Source organism: Spermophilus citellus (genome assembly GCF_964194105.1).
Source record: "Spermophilus citellus genome assembly, chromosome: 3".
Taxonomy (NCBI): Eukaryota; Metazoa; Chordata; class Mammalia; order Rodentia; family Sciuridae; genus Spermophilus; species Spermophilus citellus.
The window spans coordinates 212,684,661-212,703,386 of NC_138184.1; the positions used below are offsets into that span (position 1 = coordinate 212,684,661).

General features: G+C 40.6%; 1 protein-coding gene across 5 annotated transcripts in view; it reads left to right on the forward strand.

The window, feature by feature from the left end:
• CALD1 (caldesmon 1) overlaps positions 1 to 18,726 on the forward strand; it is a 208,842-nt gene that overhangs the window by 78,297 nt on the left and 111,819 nt on the right. For all 5 annotated transcript variants that reach the window (XM_081282836.1, XM_081282833.1, XM_081282835.1 and 2 more), the window contains exon 2: positions 16,421 to 16,514. The gene's annotated coding sequence lies outside the window, so the exon portion shown is untranslated. The remainder of the gene's footprint in view (positions 1 to 16,420; positions 16,515 to 18,726) is intronic.

Below are 18,726 nucleotides of genomic sequence, written 5' to 3' on the forward strand. Positions count from 1 at the left end.
AGCAAGCCACTTAACCTCTTTACGACTTTCTAGGTCCCATTTATAAAATTTTGCCAATAATACTTTTCTTATTGACCTCTGAGGTTGCCATAAAAATCACTGGAGGAAAGGGATATGAAGGCTGTTCACTGTATACACTGTGTATTTGTGTTCTCAACCCATTTGGGATGCTACGAATCGCTTGGAAATCAGTCCACAAATGGCTGATCTCATTGATAATAGAAGCATAACTGCCCAGGGACCAACCCACTTCATCCCCGCTGAGCATTCCAGACATTTTAGTGCGGGAACAAGGTCTATGGGAAAAGTCAAAAGGAGACTGATCAGAGGAATTCTACTGGCCCTTCCCAGGGCCTGTGCACAAAATGGTCCCCCGTGCATTGTTATTTTGCTGTTTGTTGATGCCTATGGCTTTCGAGAGAATGACAGATGGATATCTGGATGATGAACAAACATCAGTTTTCTAGAGCAAAGGCAGTGCCTCTCACCCATGGTATTGCAACCTTCACTGGAGACTCTCACTTATAAGTGCAATAGATAAAGCACAGTCTGACTTTCTTTCATGGAGAGGAATGACATTTGCCAGTGAATTTTTTCAAGGGTACACACACTGATCCTTTGCCTTTTGTTACATGGGTAAGACATGGTGATTCTAGCTTCTGATATGAGCCCTGAGTCCTACAGCAGGCCAGATTCCTTATGTCAACATTTTGTGCATGGCACGGACTGAACCCAAAGCTTGTAGTAGATCATAGCACACTGCTCTGTGGTGGAGGAAGGAGGTGGGAACTACCAGCTGGTTGGAAGGTAGAGAAGAAGAACAAGATCGATCCACTGTGGGTACAATTTTGCTTTGATTCTTAGCTTACTTTAAGCAATATATAACATACAGCCTTGTGTTTAGATATCTAAATTTCAATCAGTAGTGAAAACTAACAGTAGAAAAATATTTAAGAAAAAAACAAACAGAAATGTATAATAGGAACGTGAAAGTCAATTCACTAAATCAACTAAGTGTACCTAAATTTTTCAGCGTAGATGGAATTGAATGAATTATCTGGTTGCTTTTGTGACATGTAGCCTCAACTAGAAAGTGATGAATTAGGACACTACTTCTTTAGAAATATCTCAGATCCCTAAGTACCAACTTCACTGTTGAGATTGAAAATAAATCAAGAGTCTATTAGAATTAAAAGGGTTCAATTTGGCTACATTAGTACTTAACGAAACTTCTACATGCATACAGTTGTGTTAAATTCTACAGATAAGCAGTAAATGATTATATATAGTACTTGCCTTTCCTAGATATTATATATGTTTATCTTTGTAGCTTCTTGTCTCTTAATAGGTTCTATTTATTTAGGAAACCTCCCACAGGCACATAGGCAGAAGAGAGTCAGGAAGATCATATCCATTCAAAATTTGAAGAATCATAAAAATTAAGTGCTTCATTTCGTATCCCTCTGGGAGACTAAGCAGTTAACATTGTGCCTTAGAAATAACATAAAGAAACATAGGTACTTTTTTAAAAATGATGATGATGATGGTGGTGGTAGTGGTATGGTGGTGGTGGTGGTGGTAGTGATGGTGGTAGTGGTGGTGTGGTGGTGGTGGTAGTGATGATGGTGGCGGTGATGTTGGTAGTGGTGGTGGTAATGATGGTGATGGTGATGGTGGTGGTGGTGCTGTGATGATGAGGGTCGTAGTGATGATGATGGTGATGGTGATGGTGGTGCTAATGGTGATGGTGATAGCGGTGATGATGGTGATGGTGATGGTGATGGTGGTACTAATGGTGATGGTTGGTGGTGGCGGTAGTGGTAATGATGGTGGCATGAGAAACAACTGGCCATACCTTGCCACAACCTTTGAACTTTTTAGTATCCATACTACATCTTTCTTGATGTGTATAGTTATACCAAATTTCAGCTGCAGATTAACCATGGCTCAGTAAAGACAGAAATTACATTTTTCTCAGGAGTCAATGTTGTGTGTGTGTGTGTGTGTGTGTGTGTGTGTGTGTGTGTAGCCATGGGAAGCTTATCAAACACTGACATCAGTTCCTTTCCCATGAGAAATCCAGAAATTTCATAGAGCCATAAATGACTTTCTCTTTCCTATTTGCTTCAGACAAGTAGAGAATTTTTCATAAAGCTTAAAAATAAGCATGTGACCTTCACCCTACTGTGGATACATTCTTACTGCTTCTCCAATCAGAAATTACCTTGCCTCTAAAAATCCACACCCACTCTCTGTTAAAAATTGAAAGATCCTGGCTGATGGAAATAGCAGCATGGAGCATTCTTAATTAAATGACTCTCCAAGGGGAAAAAAATAGAAGAGGCTGCAGAAAAAAATGGCCCTGATTTAAGACATCAGAGCCCTTCTTTGTGCTGTTTGTTATGTGACCTTACTCTATTACAGATAGGAATTTTTTTTTTTCATACTTGCACCAAGTTGGCTCCTTTGACAACATATATCAAAGCTACACCTTTAGCATTCCATGTTTAAGGATGATTTGCAAAATTTTCCTGGCTGGCATCGCTGGTCTTGGCCACCTGATGGTATAGCAATGAGCTAAGGGATGCACCATTCTGCTTTGCAGATGAAGAATAACAAAGGAGGAGGAAGAGGAAGGAGCTAGTCTTCTCATATAGCATACTAAGTTAAATATGAGGCATTTTCTATGTCACGTTACTCTTCTTCATTCATCACTCACTCAGCCAACAACATTTTATGAAGCATACGTTCTGTGCCAGGGAACATGCTTGGGATTACTGACAAGACCAAGACCCTGCCATCAAGAAGCCCATACTTACACAGTGACACCTCTGGGGCAAGAAGAGCCCAGAGGACTTGATAAAATGCTATGGAGGCTTCGAGGAAGAAAAACCCTTCAAAAATACTATTACTATCCTGATTTTAAAATTGAAGTAATTGATATCTGGAAACAAATTTCCATAGGACCAGACCTCTATGAAGTGTAGAGGTCTACAGGACCTGACAGGCTGTCGTCTTCTGTCATTCCAAACTGCTGTAAAGGGAAATACCCATGTTCATTCCAATGGAATGGTTAAAAGCTTTGTCTGCGATCAGTAAATTTGTTTGTTGTACGATGTCCTGAGAATTCTCTTTTATTGCATAACTTTTCTTCAATAGTGAGAACAATTTCCATAGTCAATCACTTTATTTAACCCGTTAAATAGCCAAAGTCATAATATAGTATCCTAGTAATATACCCTGAGCCTCTCAGCTACTCATTTATACAAATATAAATTTATACAAATATAAATCTCTATCTAGAGAGATTTTCATTTATACAATCCCATAAAAAACACCAAAAATGTACCTCATGAAAATCAAGAGAGTCTCATGCAGGCTTAAAACTTTATACTGCATACTATAGACAGATTTTACCCAAGACACATAGGTAAAAGCTTAAATAGAAACATACACTTTTCAAAGTAAGCTTGTTCAAGGTCTTGATATATATACAAGCCACTAGACATAGGTCTGGGAAGGTGGGTGGTTGACTGAGAAGAGCAGAAACAGTAGACCGTAAGGTGAGCCCAGGGCTCTGGGGCCAGTGAAGCTTCTCTGCATCCCAAGAGAGTAAGCAGGCCCTGTAGTTGAACTGTTTTGGTATGGGCCACTTGCAAAAACATTCAATATTTCCCTTCTAAGATATGGTAAGCCAAAATATATATATGGAAAGTTCACAAAGTCATTGGTAAATAATCCAGTGTTGACTTTTAATTTAGAAATAACTGGCCAAATTAATCCCAGCCTCCCCACTACGGCTTCCCCCCGTAGCATACAGTGATTTATATTACCTTATTGTTTTCTCTCATTGTTTGTCTTTCTTTTTATTATTTTATTTTCCTCCTGGTGTAATAGATGACTGAAGACTCGGAGCCTTCATGATTTTGTGTATTTTGAGCTCATAAATTCCTGTTCGTTGTCATCTCTGTCATAATATGCCGTCTTTTACAAGGCATGTGTTATACAAAGAATCTTTTGAGTGATGTGTAATACACAGAAAAGGACAGGAAACCCTAACTGTACCGTGTGATGTGTTTTCTCAGGATGAACACAGCTGTGTAGTCAGTGTCCAGATCAAGAGATAGAATAGTACTAGCACCTCGAAAGCCCTCTTGGTGCCCTTCAGAGTCATACCACCCCCACCATCGTCGCCATCCACTATTCCAATTTCAAAACCAAGTATTAGCTGTGTCCACATTTGACTTTTATATGAATGAAATCATATAGTAATTTTTCAGTGTCTTGTTTCACACTATGCGTCCAAGACCAATTGCCTGTGCAATACCTAGATCATTCTACTTGCTAGATGGTATTTCACTGTTTGTCTTCCACAATTTACCCATTTTGCTGTTGATATACATTAAAATTATTTTGAGTCTTTGACTACTAAGAGTTGTACTTTTATGAACATCTAGTTCATGTCATCTAAGGAAAACATGCATGGGTTTCTATTGTGTAGGAGAAAAATTTCCAGGACAAGGGGCATGATGGATATGCAGCTTTAGCATATACAGTCAAAGATTCTTCCTAAGTGATTTTGCCCACTTATATTACCACAGAAGTGTGTGGGACTTCGAATTGCTTGATCTTCTGAATATTAGCTATCCTAAATGGTGGTTTTCATTCTGGAAATTTTGATTTGAATTTTTCTAATGATAGTGAGATTGAGTACTTCCTCAAATGCCTGTTGGTCATTTTAACATCCTCTTTTTTTTTAAAGTGCTGGTTGAAATCTTTACACATATACCTATTGATATTTATCTTCTTATTATTGATTTGTGGGAAATCTTTATATATTCTAGATACAGATTCTTTGACAGATGTATGTATTACTAATTTTTTTCTCAGTCTATGGCTTGGCTTTTCACTCTCTTAGTGATTCTTAATTTTAGCATAGTATTATTTTACAAATGACCTTTATTACCTGTTTTACAGATTCTTTGCCTGTCCAAAGATCATGCAAAGATATCCCACTTGTTTTTCCCTGAAATCCTTAATATGTAAGGTTCACAACTTAGTTCTATAGTCAATCTGGAATTATTTGATAGAAGGAAGTTCAACAGAGGTCAAGACCTGGTTTTCTTATTTTCCATATGGATATTCAATTGAGGTGCTGGATGAGGTTGCTCTCCTCCAGTTGGGTATCATCTTACCTTCTGGTAGTTTGATAGAGTTGAGGACATACATTTTATTTGGAAAGGACTGAGGTGATTTAACTCATCTGCTACTTTGTATGACTCTGTGGATCTCTGGTTTGCCCCCTCTTCATGGAGGAACCCTCAAGGGTCCCAAGACCTTTCTCCTCCTCTTCCATCTTCTGTTTCTGTTTTATCAAAGTATAATTTACACGTACTAGAATTCACTCTTTTTCTGGACAGTTCCACAAATTTTGATTGATTCTTAAAGTTGTGTAGTGACTGCCACAAATAGAACTACACGATAGCTCTGTGGATCCCCAAAGGCTCTTTTCCTTTGAAACTTTAAGTTTTTCCTGCTTGACTCTATGAGACTGCTTAAAAATATGGCTCTTCCTCTCAGAAATGTTCTGCTTTCCTTTTCACTCTCTTCCATTATCTTGCCTTTTGTATATTAAGGACAACCAATGCCTCAAGGGGGGAATCCCTGAATAGGAGATCACTATTCCAGGCCCTCCTTCTCTCCAGGAGGATATTGGCTCCTGCGATCCTGGTTATTGCAGACGGTCTCTGATGCCTTCAAATAAATTTTGAGTATTTTTGAAACTTATCCAGATTTTGTAGTCGTTCCCAGGGAGAACACTGGACTGCCACAATCTATTCCATTAAAGGCAAATACCTAGGTCTGTCTATCTACCTTCGACACACTCATTAAACTCCCCGTCCATAACATTTTGTAATAAATTTCAAAAGATCAATGTTGGCAGCTATGACAACTCCACGTACTCAGTCATGGTGAGAGCTTGGAGCAAGACAAATCTGGGTTTTAATTCTAACTCTATCATTTATCAACGAAGTGGCAATGAATCTGAATCTGTTTCTTCACTTTCAAATGGGGATAATAAAAACAAGTAGTCTCACAGCTTTCTCATGAAAATTAAATCACAGATATCAGTTATCTTGTACATAGTAGTCATCCAATAAATTATAGATATTATGATGTGATACATTATCATTTAGCTCTGTATAATACACTTTTTTCTCAGAAGTGATGGAGATAGAAGTTATTAACCCTAAAAAGCAATACTCATCACTGAGCACCCCTTAGAAAAGAGGGGTTCAGTTGACATTTTATCCATATCTGCAGGTTTATTCACAGATATTAAGACAAATACAATACATTTTTTCCTTAAATTATCTCATATATATATATATATATATATATATATATATATATATATATATATATTTCCCATCTCAGTTGAAGGGCTCTTAAAATTCTACTTCAAATGCTTCATGTTACAGATGAAGGAAGCAAGAGGCCAGGAATGGTTAAATGACTAGTTCAAGGTCAGTTCACCCATTAATATTTATTGGAATGACCCAGATTCCCTAAGATCCCATATTTCCTGTCTTCTAACATACTTTTAGCTCCCATATTCAACTATAAATGTAAAACAGAGACAAATATTAATGTTTTATTGTTACTGGCTCATTCTAACTAAAACCCAGGGATCTATTTTTAAATATTTTATTTTAATATCCATCCCCCCAAATTATGTGATACCCTCCAACTAAGACTGGAATCACTACTTACCATTCCTTTCCCATTCTGAGGATTGTGTTCTATAGCTTTTCATTCGATTGTAAAGAAATATTTTGCCTTATCATCAACACCGAAGAGTAAAAGGAACTCATGTAAACCCACAGAAAGCAGCTCTCTTCAAGTTACCAGGTAAACGGGGGAGTGGGGGAAACTCTGTTCTTCCAGGATCTAGATGCAAGGTGGCCCTGTACATTCTCTATGGGCAGGGACAGGTCACCAAACATTGCTACCCTCATGATTTCCAAAAAGGCAACCCTTTTGAGAACTAATTTTTTTTGTAAGCTCTCTTTGTTCAACACATAATTTGACGCAGTGTTCTCTACCAATGGACATATGAGCCTGAATCCCATTGGGACTGAATAACTTGGACAAATTGTGTGATCAGAGCACATGGTCATCTCATTGAAGCCTCACGCCGCAATTCTCAAGGGCTCCACTACTGGATCACTCTTCCCCAGATCTTTACATAGGTGACTCTTACCTAGAAATGTACTCTTCAGAGAGACCATCCCTCATTATCTGACGGAGTGCAATTTATGCTGCCACAACAGAATACTACAGAAAAGAAATTTATAAAGAAAAGATATTTATGTCTCACAGTTCTGGAAAATGGGAAGTTCAAGATCAAAGTGCTGACATCTGGTGAGAGCCTTCCCACTGTGTGACACAAGAAGGCGTCATATGGCGAGAATGTGCTCAGGTCTCTCTTCCCATTAAAAAGCCACTAATCCCATCATGGGGCCCCATCCTCATGACCTCATCTCACCCTAATTGTTAACTCCTGAAGGTTCCACCTCCAAATATTGTCAACATTTTAATTTTGGAGGTAAATTTCCAACGTATGAACTTTGGGGGCATAGTCAAACCATAATACTATTCAACCTCCAGTGGCCCTCAAGGGGTCCTCTATCACATCCTATTATTTTATTTACTCACTATCAGAAACAGGTGTTGTACGTGGCATGGTGGCATATGACTCTAAATTCCCAGTGGCCCAAGAGGCTGAGACAGGAGGATGGCAAGTTCAAAGCCAGCCTCAGCAACTTACCAAGAGCCCATTTCAAAATAAAAATTTAAAGAATTAAAAAGGAGGCTGGGGGTCGGCGGACCGCCCCGCGGATGGAGTCTGCGGCGCGCACTGGGTAGCGGCGAGGTACCGGAGCGGGAGTACAGTGATGCGGATTCTGGGGGCTCCTGCCAGTGGTGCAATGGCCGTGCTTAGTGCTGAGTTCCGGCTTTGAGACAGAGGAGAGAAGCGGTCCAGTTCGATTCTCGAGGAGGACAGCAGCCGCCATCTTGGAGAGCTGATGTAATCATCCCTGTTTTCTACTGATCTCAGCTCATTCAACTACGGAACAGGTGATTTCAGGCTGGTATTTGCCTGCGTCTCGCAGACAGATCGCTCAGGCTCGGGGCTGGAGAACCTGAGAAGAATACTCCTCGGGGCGCGCTCCTGGCAAGGCGTGCGCCAGGCTTTGAGCAGCCGGATTCTGGTTCCCCAGGCTGCTTTGGCCCAGGGCTGGGGAACCTGCAGGGACTGCGTGCTGAGGCCAGCTCCAAGTGGAACGTGCGCTGAGGGGCGGCTGGGCTCTGACTCCCGGAACAGTTTTGGCCCGGGGCTGGGGAGCCCGCGGGGACTGCGTCTTTGAGCCTGCTCCTAGCGGAGCGTGCACCAAGCTGGGAGAGCTTGGAGCGGCCGGGCTCGGGCTCCCAGGGCTGCTTTGGCCTGGGGCTGGGGAACCCGCGTGGGTCGCTCTGTGGAGCCAGCTCCTAGCGGAACGTGGCCGGGATCGGAGAGGCCGGGTTCTGGCTCCCGAAGCTGCTTTGGCCCAGGGCTGGGGAACCTGTGGGGACTGCTTCTCTGTCCGGGTCCTGCTGGGTGCTGTGGGGGCCTGGGGGGCAGAGTGGAGCTGCCGCCTGCGCCCAGAGCAGGCCAAGTGACCCGCCGGCGTGGTATCACGACACCCCAACTGCAGCTGGGGCCGAGGAGAGTAGCCGCCCACGCCTGGAACAGGACCAGCGACCCAACGGTGCGGTAGCCAAATCACCCCATTTGGAGTGGGGGCTGTGCAGAGCCGCCGTCTGAGCCTGCAAGGTAGGCAGACCTGCGACCCACTGGCAGGACAGGCCCGGCAGCCTGCCAGTGTGGTGGACAAGTAGCACCGAGGCAGTCACGTCACACTGGTTGGAGTGGATGTGGAGCAGAGCCGCCGCCCGTGTCCGGAAAAGGCCCAGCGACCCGTTGGAGAGGCAGTCAGGTACCCCCACTGGGAGTGGGGGCTGAGCAGAACTGCCTCCCGAGCCCGCAGGGTAGGCAGAACTGCGACCCACCGGCAGAACAGGCTTAGAGGCCGACCAGCGTGGTAGACACGTCACACCAATTGGAGTAGGGGTGGAGCAGAGCTGCCGCTCACATCCGGATCAGGACCAACGACCCGAGGGCGTGGTAGTTATGTCACCACAATTGGAGTGGGGGCAGAGCAGAGCCGCCACCTGCGCCTGCAGGGTGGGCAGACCTGCGACCAACCAGCGTGGTAGATAGATCACCCTAATTAGAGGAGGAGCACAGCCAATACCCGCCCTGCAAGGAAGATCTCCCAACTATACAAGAGCAATATAAAAAAAATAGGGGGAAAACTTCAAAAACACAACAGTTTCACCAAGCAGAAAGAAACGTGAGCAGTATGAAAAGACAAGGAAAGAAAGGACCACAAGCAATGCAGGTCAACTCAACTTTAGAAGAGGTAATAGCTGCAACAGATGGAATTTCAGATAAAGAATTCAGGGTATACATGCTTCAGATGATCTGGAGTCTCAAGGAAGACATGAGACAGCAAAATCAGACAATGAAAGATCACTTTGACAAGGAACTTCATAAACAAATCCAGGAAGTAAAAGATCAATTTCACAGGGAGATAGAGGTAATAAAAAACAAACAAATAGAAATCCTAGAAATGCAGGAAGCAATAAGCCAACTTAAAACCTCAATTGAGAATACTACCAGCAGAGTAGATCACTTAGAAGATAGAACATCAGACAATGAAGACAAAGTATTTCAACTTGAAAAGAACATAGACAGCTCAGCAAGACTGCTAAGAAACCATGAGCAGAACATCCAAGAAATATGGGATAACATTAAAAGACCAAACTTAAGAGTCATTGGGATACAGGAAGGCACAGAGCTCCAAACCAAAGGAATAAACAATCTATTCAATGAAATAATACGAGAAAACTTCCCAGACCTGAAGAATGAAACAGAATCCCAAATCCTAGAAGCCTACAGGACGCCGAATGTGCAAAATCATAAGAGATCCACACCTAGACACATTATAATGAAGATGCCCAACATACAGAATAAGGAGAGAATTTTAAAAGCTACAAGAGAAAGGAAGCAGATTATATTTAGGAGTAAACCAATCAGGATAACAGCTGATCTCTTAACACAGACTCTGAAAGCTAGAAGATCCTGGAATAACATATTTCAAACACTGAAAGAAAATAGGTTCCAACCAAGAATCGTGTATCCGGCGAAATTAAGCTTCAGGATGGAAGATGAAATTAAAACCTTCCACGATAAACAAAAGTTAAAAGAATTCGCAGCTACAAAACCATCTCTTCAAAAAATCCTTGGCAAAACATTACAGGAAGAGGAAATGGAAAATAACATTGAAAACCAACAGTGGGAGATAGGACAGTAAAGGGGGGAAAGTAATCAAAGAGGAAAACAAATCAGGTTTAGTAACATTAATAAACAAATATGGCTTGAGGAACAAACCATATCTCAATAATAACCCTAAATGTTAATGGCTTAAACTCACCAATTAAGAGACACAGGCTAGTTGAATGGATCACAAAACAAGACCCAACAATATGCTGCCTACAGGAGACGCATTTGATAGGAAAAGATATACATAGACTGAAGGTGAAAGGTTGGGAAAAATCATTCCACTCATATGGACTGTGGAAACAAGCAGGAGTGTCCATACTCATATCAAATAAAATAGATTTCAAGCCAAAGTTAATCAAAAGGGATAAAGAGGGACACTGCATACTGCTCAAGGGAACCATACACCAACAAGACATAACAATCATAAATATATATGCCCCAAACAACGGTGCTGCTATGTTCATCAAGCAAACTCTTCTCAAGTTCAAGAGTCTAATAGACCACCATACAATAATCATGGGAGACTTCAACACACCTCTCTCACCACTGGACAGATCTTCCAAACAAAAGTTAAATAAGGAAACTATAGAACTCAATAACACAATTAACAACCTAGACTTAATTGACATATATAGAATATACCACCCAACATCAAGTAGTTACACTTTTTTCGCAGCAGCACATGGATCCTTCTCAAAAATAGATCATATATTATGTCAAAGGGCAACTTTTAGACAATATAAAGGAGTAGAGATAATACCATGCATCTTATCTGATCATAATGGAATGAAACTGAAAATCAACGATAAAAGAAGGAAGGAAAAATCATACATCACTTGGAGAATGAGCAATAGGTTACTGAATGATCAATGGGTTATAGAAGACATTAATGAGGAAATTAAAAACTTCTTAGAGTTAAATGAAAACACAGACACAACATATCGGAATCTATGGGACACATTGAAAGCAGTTCTAAGAGGAAAATTCATTGCTTGGAGCTCATTCCTTAAAAAAAGAAAAAACCAACAAATAAATGATCTCATACTTCATCTCAAAATCCTAGAAAAAGAAGAGCAAAACAACAGCAAAAGAAGTAGAAGGCAAGAAATAATTAAAATCAGAGCTGAAATTAATGAAATCGAAACAAAAGAAACAATTGAAAAAATTGACAAAACTAAAAGTTGGTTCTTTGAAAAAATAAATAAAATTGACAGACCCTTAGCCATGCTAACGAAGAGAAGAAGAGAGAGAACCCAAATTACTAGCATATGGGATGAAAAAGGCAATATCACAACAGACACTTCAGAAATACAGAAGATAATCAGAAATTATTTTGAATCCTTATACTCCAATAAAATAGAAGATAGTGAAGGCATAGATAAATTTCTTAAGTCATATGATCTGCCCAGATTGAGTCAGGAAGATATAGACAACCTAAACAGACCAATAACAATAGAGGAAATAGAAGAAACCATCAAAAGACTACCAACTAAGAAAAGACCAGGACCGGATGGGTATACAGCAGAGTTTTACAAAACCTTTAAAGAGGAACTAACACCAATACTTTTCAAGCTATTTCAGGAAATAGAAAAAGAGGGAGAACTTCCAAATACATTCTACGAGGCCAACATCACCCTGATGCCTAAACCAGACAGAGACACTTCAAAGAAAGAAAACTACAGACCAATATCTCTAATGAACCTAGATGCAAAAATCCTCAGTAAAATTCTGGCAAATCGGATTCAAAAACATATGAAAAAAATTATACACCATGATCAAGTAGGATTCATCCCTGGGATGCAAGGCTGGTTCAATATACAGAAATCAATAAATGTTATTCACCACATCAATAGACTTAAAAATAAGAATCATATGATCATCTCAATAGATGCAGAAAAAGCATTCGACAAAGTACAGCATCCCTTTATGTTCAAAACTCTAGAAAAACTAGGGATAACAGGATCATACCTCAACATTGTAAAAGCAATCTATGATAAGCCACAGGCCAGCATCATTCTGTATGGAGAAAAATTGAAGGCATTCCCTCTAAGATCTGGTACAAGACAGGGATGCCCTTTCTCACCACTTCTGTTCAACATAGTCCTCAAAACACTGGCCAGAGCAATTAGACAGACGAAAGAAATTAAAGGCATAAAAATAGGAAAAGAAGAACTTAAATTATCACTATTTGCAGATGATATGATTCTATACCTAACAGACCCAAAAGGGTCTACAAAGAAACTATTAGAGCTAACAAATGAATTCAGCAAAGTGGCAGGATATAAAATCAACACGCATAAATCAAATGTATTCCTGTATATCAGCGACAAATCCTCTGAAACGGAAATGAGGACAACTACTCCATTCACAATATCCCCCCCAAAAATAAAATACTTGGGAATCAACCTAACAAAAGAGGTGAAAGACCTATACAATGAAAACTACAGAACCCTAAAGAGAGAAATAGAAGAAGACCTCAGAAGATGGAAAAAATATACCCTGTTCATGGATAGGCAGAACTAACATCATCAAAATGGCGATATTACCAAAAGTTCTCTATAAGTTCAATGCTATGCCAATCAAAATCCCAACAGCATTTCTTGTAGAAATAGATAAAACAATCATGAAATTCATATGGAATAATAAAAGACCCAGAATAGCAAAAACAATGCTAAGCAGGAAGTGTGAATCAGGCGGTATAGCGATACCAGACTTCAAACTATACTACAGAGCAATAGTAACAAAAACAGCATGGTACTGGTACCTAAACAGGCGGGTGGACTAATGGTACAGAATAGAGGACACAGTAATCAATCCACAAAACTACAACTATCTTATATTTGATAAAGGGGCTAAAAGCATGCAATGGAGGAAGGATAGCATCTTCAACAAATGGTGCTGGGAAAACTGGAAATCCATTTGCATCAAAATGAAACTGAATCCCTTTCTCTCGCCATGCACAAAACTTAACTCAAAATGGATCAAGGAGCTTGATATTAAATCAGAGACACGGCGTCTGATAGAAGAAAAAGTTGGCTATGATCTACATACTGTGGGGTCGGGCTCCAAATTCCTCAATAGGACACCCATAGCGCAAGAGTTAACAACTAGAATCAACAAATGGGACTTACTCAAACTAAAAAGTTTTTTCTCAGCAAGAGAAACAATAAGAGAGATAAACAGGGAGCCTACATCCTGGGAACAAATCTTTACTCCACACACTTCAGATAGAGCCCTAATATCCAGAGTATACAAATAACTCAAAAAATTAGACAATAAGATAACAAATAACCCAATCAACAAATGGGCCAAGGACCTGAACAGACACTTCTCAGAGGAGGACATACAATCAATCAATAAGTACATGAAAAAATGCTCACCATCGCTAGCAGTCAGAGAAATGCAAATCAAAACCACCCTAAGATACCATCTCACTCCAGTAAGATTGGCAGCCATTATGAAGTCCAACAACAACAAGTGCTGGAGAGGATGCCGGGAAAAGGGTACACTTGTTCATTGTTGGTGGGACTGCAAATTGGTGCAGCCAATTTGGAAAGCAGTATGGAGATTTCTTGGAAAGCTGGGAATGGAACCACCATTTGACCCAGCTATTCCCCTTCTCGGTCTATTCCCTAAAGACCTAATAAGAGCATGCTACAAGGACACTGCTACATTGATGTTCATAGCAGCACAATTCACGATAGCAAGATTGTGGAACCAACCTAGATGCCCTTCAATAGATGAATGGATAAAAAAAATGTGGCATTTATACACAATGGAGTATTACTCTGCTTTAAAAAATGACAAAATCATAGAATTTGGAGGGAAATGGATGGCATTAGAGCAGATTATGCTAAGTGAAGCTAGCCAATCCTTAAAAAACAAATGCCAAATGACTTCTTTGATATAAGGGGAGTAACCAAGGACAGGGTAGGGACGAAGAGCTTGAGAAGAAGATTAACATTAAACAGGGATGAGAGGTGGGAGGGAAAGGGAGTGAGAAGGGAAATCGCATGGAAATGGAAGGTGATCCTCAGGGTTATACAAAATTACATATAAGAGGAAAGGAGGGGTAAGAGAAAAATAATACAAGTGGAAGAAATGTTTTACAGTAGAGGGGGTAGAGAGAGAAGAGGGGAGGGAAGGGGAGGGGAGGGGAGGGGAAGGGGGATAGTAGGGAATAGGATAGACAGCAGAATACATCAGTCACTAGAATGGCAATATGTAAATCAATGGAAGTGTAACTGATGTGATACAGCAATCTGTATATGGGGTAAAAATGGGAGTTCATAACCCACTTGAATCAAACTGTGAAATATGATATATTAAGAACTATGTAATGTTTTGAACGACCAACAATAAAAAAAAAAAAAAATTTAAAAAAAGGAGGCTGGGGATGTGGTCCAGTGTCTAAGCACCCTTGGGTTCAATCCCTGGTACCAAAACAAACAAACAAACAAAAAAACCACATGTGTAATATGTTTAGCACAGGACCTCACACACACACACACAAAACCTCAAATAGTTATTATTGTAATTTTCATAATCTATGTAGAGCAAATTATGAAATGAGAATTGGTTTGTAGAAAAAGTAATGTTGAAATCAAGAGACCCTAATGCAACTGTGTAAGGTAAAATTTTAATTACATTCTTCTTTAGTCTATTCCTCTTGTTTGCTATAAAAGTATCTATTTTCAAAAAGGTTTTCTCATTTAACATTTGCAATAATTTCCTGATACAATAAGTAACCCTTTGAGATTCATTCCTCCTTCCAGTTCCACAGCATCCTGTTGCAAAGGGGCATCTTTCTGGGAACAATTGTGGTCGATATTTAAAGTATGATTTTTAACCTCTTTTTGCAAAGAGGCACTGGCAATGTCTTTCCATTTGAATAACCCAGGAAAATGCTACTTTCCGTCTGTCATGCTACTGAGTGGCTTAGCTGGAGTTTTCCTCAGGGTTCTAAGAAGATACAACTCTCGCAGAGCTGGAAATCTGATTGAGGGGAGAGAATCCTTCCTTTCCTTTTCCTATTCACCTCAGTGAATATTTTATATTAAACCCATTTCCTCCCACCACTGATTAGATGGTTAAGTCAAAGGAGCAAGAAATAGTGCTTGGCTGTTGGCCACTGACTGAGACTGGGAGAAGGGGAGGAAAAAAGGGATCATTTCCCTGGTGGGTCCAGCTCTCTCTCCCTTCTGTCTAGGAAGAGATCTTTTGCCCCTGACCATGTCTGGTCTAGACTCAGCTTGGCTCATAGAGAACTTTGGCAACTGCTTCTGAGCCAAGTCAGCGACAGTCTATGTGTTGGACATTTCACAAAGAACTCTGGGTTGGAAGGGCAAAGTGAAGAATGGTTGACCTGAGGGTTCACTCAGTCATGTACTTGAAGTTGCAACGTAAATGATGGTAGAGAAAGATCTTGAGAGCTTCATCTGCTTCCTGGCCCTCAGACCTGGAATCTGAAAAGAGAAAAGAGTTATCTGAAGACAAATTCCACTTTTAGTTACTTTGCCCCTGCCTTTAAGTTTTCTCTTTAAAGCCTTCTGTCTCACTAATAGAATAGTTCATGAAAGTATGGTTTCCACCCATTTATACCATTTTCTTTCTCTTTTCTGTTTAATAATTTCCAAATTTTAAAGTAAAAATACTGAAGGACTTATGAGCAAAGAAAGGAAAACTAGTTAAATAAATATTGACCTTGTCAGAGCATTGGTAGAACTATACAAACTTCTCCACCTCATCATTTAAAATAATTCAGAAGAATTGTTCAGGAGAATAATCATTGTGTTGACTGTCTTTAAAATGTAAATGCACAATAGCTATTTCTACCCCAACCTTTATTTCCCCCCTTAAATTCCTAAGTAATAATAGTACCTGAGAGAGAACTAGAATTTTAAAATATATAGTCTACATGTACTAAAATTCATTTTACTTAATTGTATTTTAATCCTCTCTTTATTCCAGGTATCAAGAAAACATTTCAACATCATCCAGCTGAATTCCACAAGGCTTAGTGATTAACCAGCAGGCTCAGAAGTGGACATCTGACTGCCAACCTGTGAGTAGAGTCTGTGTGTTTTTCTCTGGGCTCTGCTCTTAGCAGAGGTTACACAGCCTCTCTGCCTGATTTTTTTTTTTTTTTTTGTTTATTTCTGCTCCTAAAGATGCACTGTGAGAAACCAGTCTTCCTGCTATGCCCCTCCTAGTTTTCTTAACACTTACCAGTTAGAATCTATTCAGTTTTGCAGGAATTGTTTTCCTATTTTATAACCTGATTTTCTGCTTCATTTTAAAATATTTCCTGCATGTGTAATAGCTTAGAAGGGTCTTGATCAGTATTGAAGTCTTCATTCACTGTGAATAATGCCGATGACTTGAGGAACAAAGAGGATGAGTCAGTTATCAGGGTAAATAAGCTCGTTTTTGTGGAAACGCTGGTGATTTCAGGAGCAATAAGCACCCCTGTCTTTCATTGAATTCCCTCACTGGGAGGAGAATGTCCCCCAGCAGAAGGACCACCTGGGGAGCAGAAAGAGGGGATTGGGAAGATAAAGGAAGGAGAACCAAAGGAAACTTCCCTCACTCAGTTTTGGGGGAATTTAGCACAGTTATCAGGAAATTCCTGTTTCAGGATCATATGAGTTGTTCCCTGTGTTGGTTTACTTGGCCTGCCACAGCAAAATTCCACAGACTGAATTAGAAAACAGATTGTTTTCTCACAGTTCTGGAGGCTGAAAGTCGAGATCACTGTGCCAGCAGAGTTGATTTCTTCTGAGGCCTTTCATGCAAATGGCCGACCTCTCACTGTCTTCACATGATTGTTCCTCTGCAGACACCTGTCTGGTGTTTCTGTGTGCAAATTTCCTGCTCTTGTAAGGACACGAGTCAGTTGGATTAGGTTCACCTCTTGAAAGAGCTTATCTCAAAATGTGGGTTCACTCGAGACCATGGGGGTTAGGACTCCAATATGTGAACTTAAGGGGAACACAGTTCGTCCCCAACACCACCATTATCATTTTTTCCTCTCTAATAGCTGATTTTAAGTTTATTGCATTTGGACTTCCCTCTTATTCTCCTCTCATGCAGTCGCCTAGCACTTACATCACACTCAGAGCATGTGGGTTTTCCATAGTGTGGGTTTTCCATAGTGTGTATACAGCCGTCACTCCCCTGTAGCATTATTTAATTTCTGAAGTTGGAAGATGTACCTGTTACATCTCTTCCAATACTAGAGGAAGTTTTGTATACAGTAGTCATTTAATAATGACCAAATGAATGAATACAGGGCTAGATGATTAGGTGCAGCCTCTGAACCTACAACTTATTTGCTCTAAGTTGTCTCCAAATGATGAGCATCCAACGGCCTTTCTCCTCACTTGCTGCTCTTAATTCAAACAGGGAGAAATAAATCAAGGTCGGGAAATAGGTGGAAGGAAGACGTGACCTGCTGACATCATTTGGTGTTACCTTTCTCCTCAGAGAGGCACGGGCATTCCCCGGTGAGGTTGCCCTTCCGGGAGGGTGGTACATTTAGATTGTGACTTTGTGAGTTTGAGGGCCTCTGGGACTACCAGGGAGAGAGATTTTCACAGTCCCAAACTGTGGACAGGAAGTGACAATGAGTCAGTAGATGAGGACACCAATGACGACTGTGTGAGGGAGAGGAGCAGTGGCATAAAAATATCATCAGAAATTGTAGGTTGAAAGTTTTCCTGGTAAGTAACAGAAGGACCCTCCCAAGAGGAAGAAACCCACATACTACTTCTATCAAGGGTACCTAAGAACATGGGTATTACCTGTGTTTCTCATCCCTTATTTCTTTGGACTTATTTTGTTCCTTTTTTTGCCTCTTTTCTGGGGGCTATGTCCCAAACCATTCCTGTGAGTCTTGCCCCACCCCCTGACCGACATGTGGCCAACTCCCCTACCCAGGGGCTCTTATATGACAGCCCTTTCTTTCAGGACCATTTTCTTCATCAACCAAGCAAAGTTGATCAGAATGGATGGTGGGGGAGGCCAAGATTAGACCTAATGACCAACAGAGACAGGCCCTTCTCAGTGTTATGTGCTTGTGACTCAGTTGCCACAGAACATTATCTTGTCTAGATAGTCAGTAAGGGGCCCAGTTGGGAGAGAAAGTTCTTTTTTTCCACTAACTCCCCTCCCACTTCGGCCATGGTTCCTTCTTATCTCACCACGCCACCTGTTCTCTAGAGTAGGCTTTGGCTATGTCTTAAGTTCTCACTGCTGCACCAGGATAGGTCTAGTGG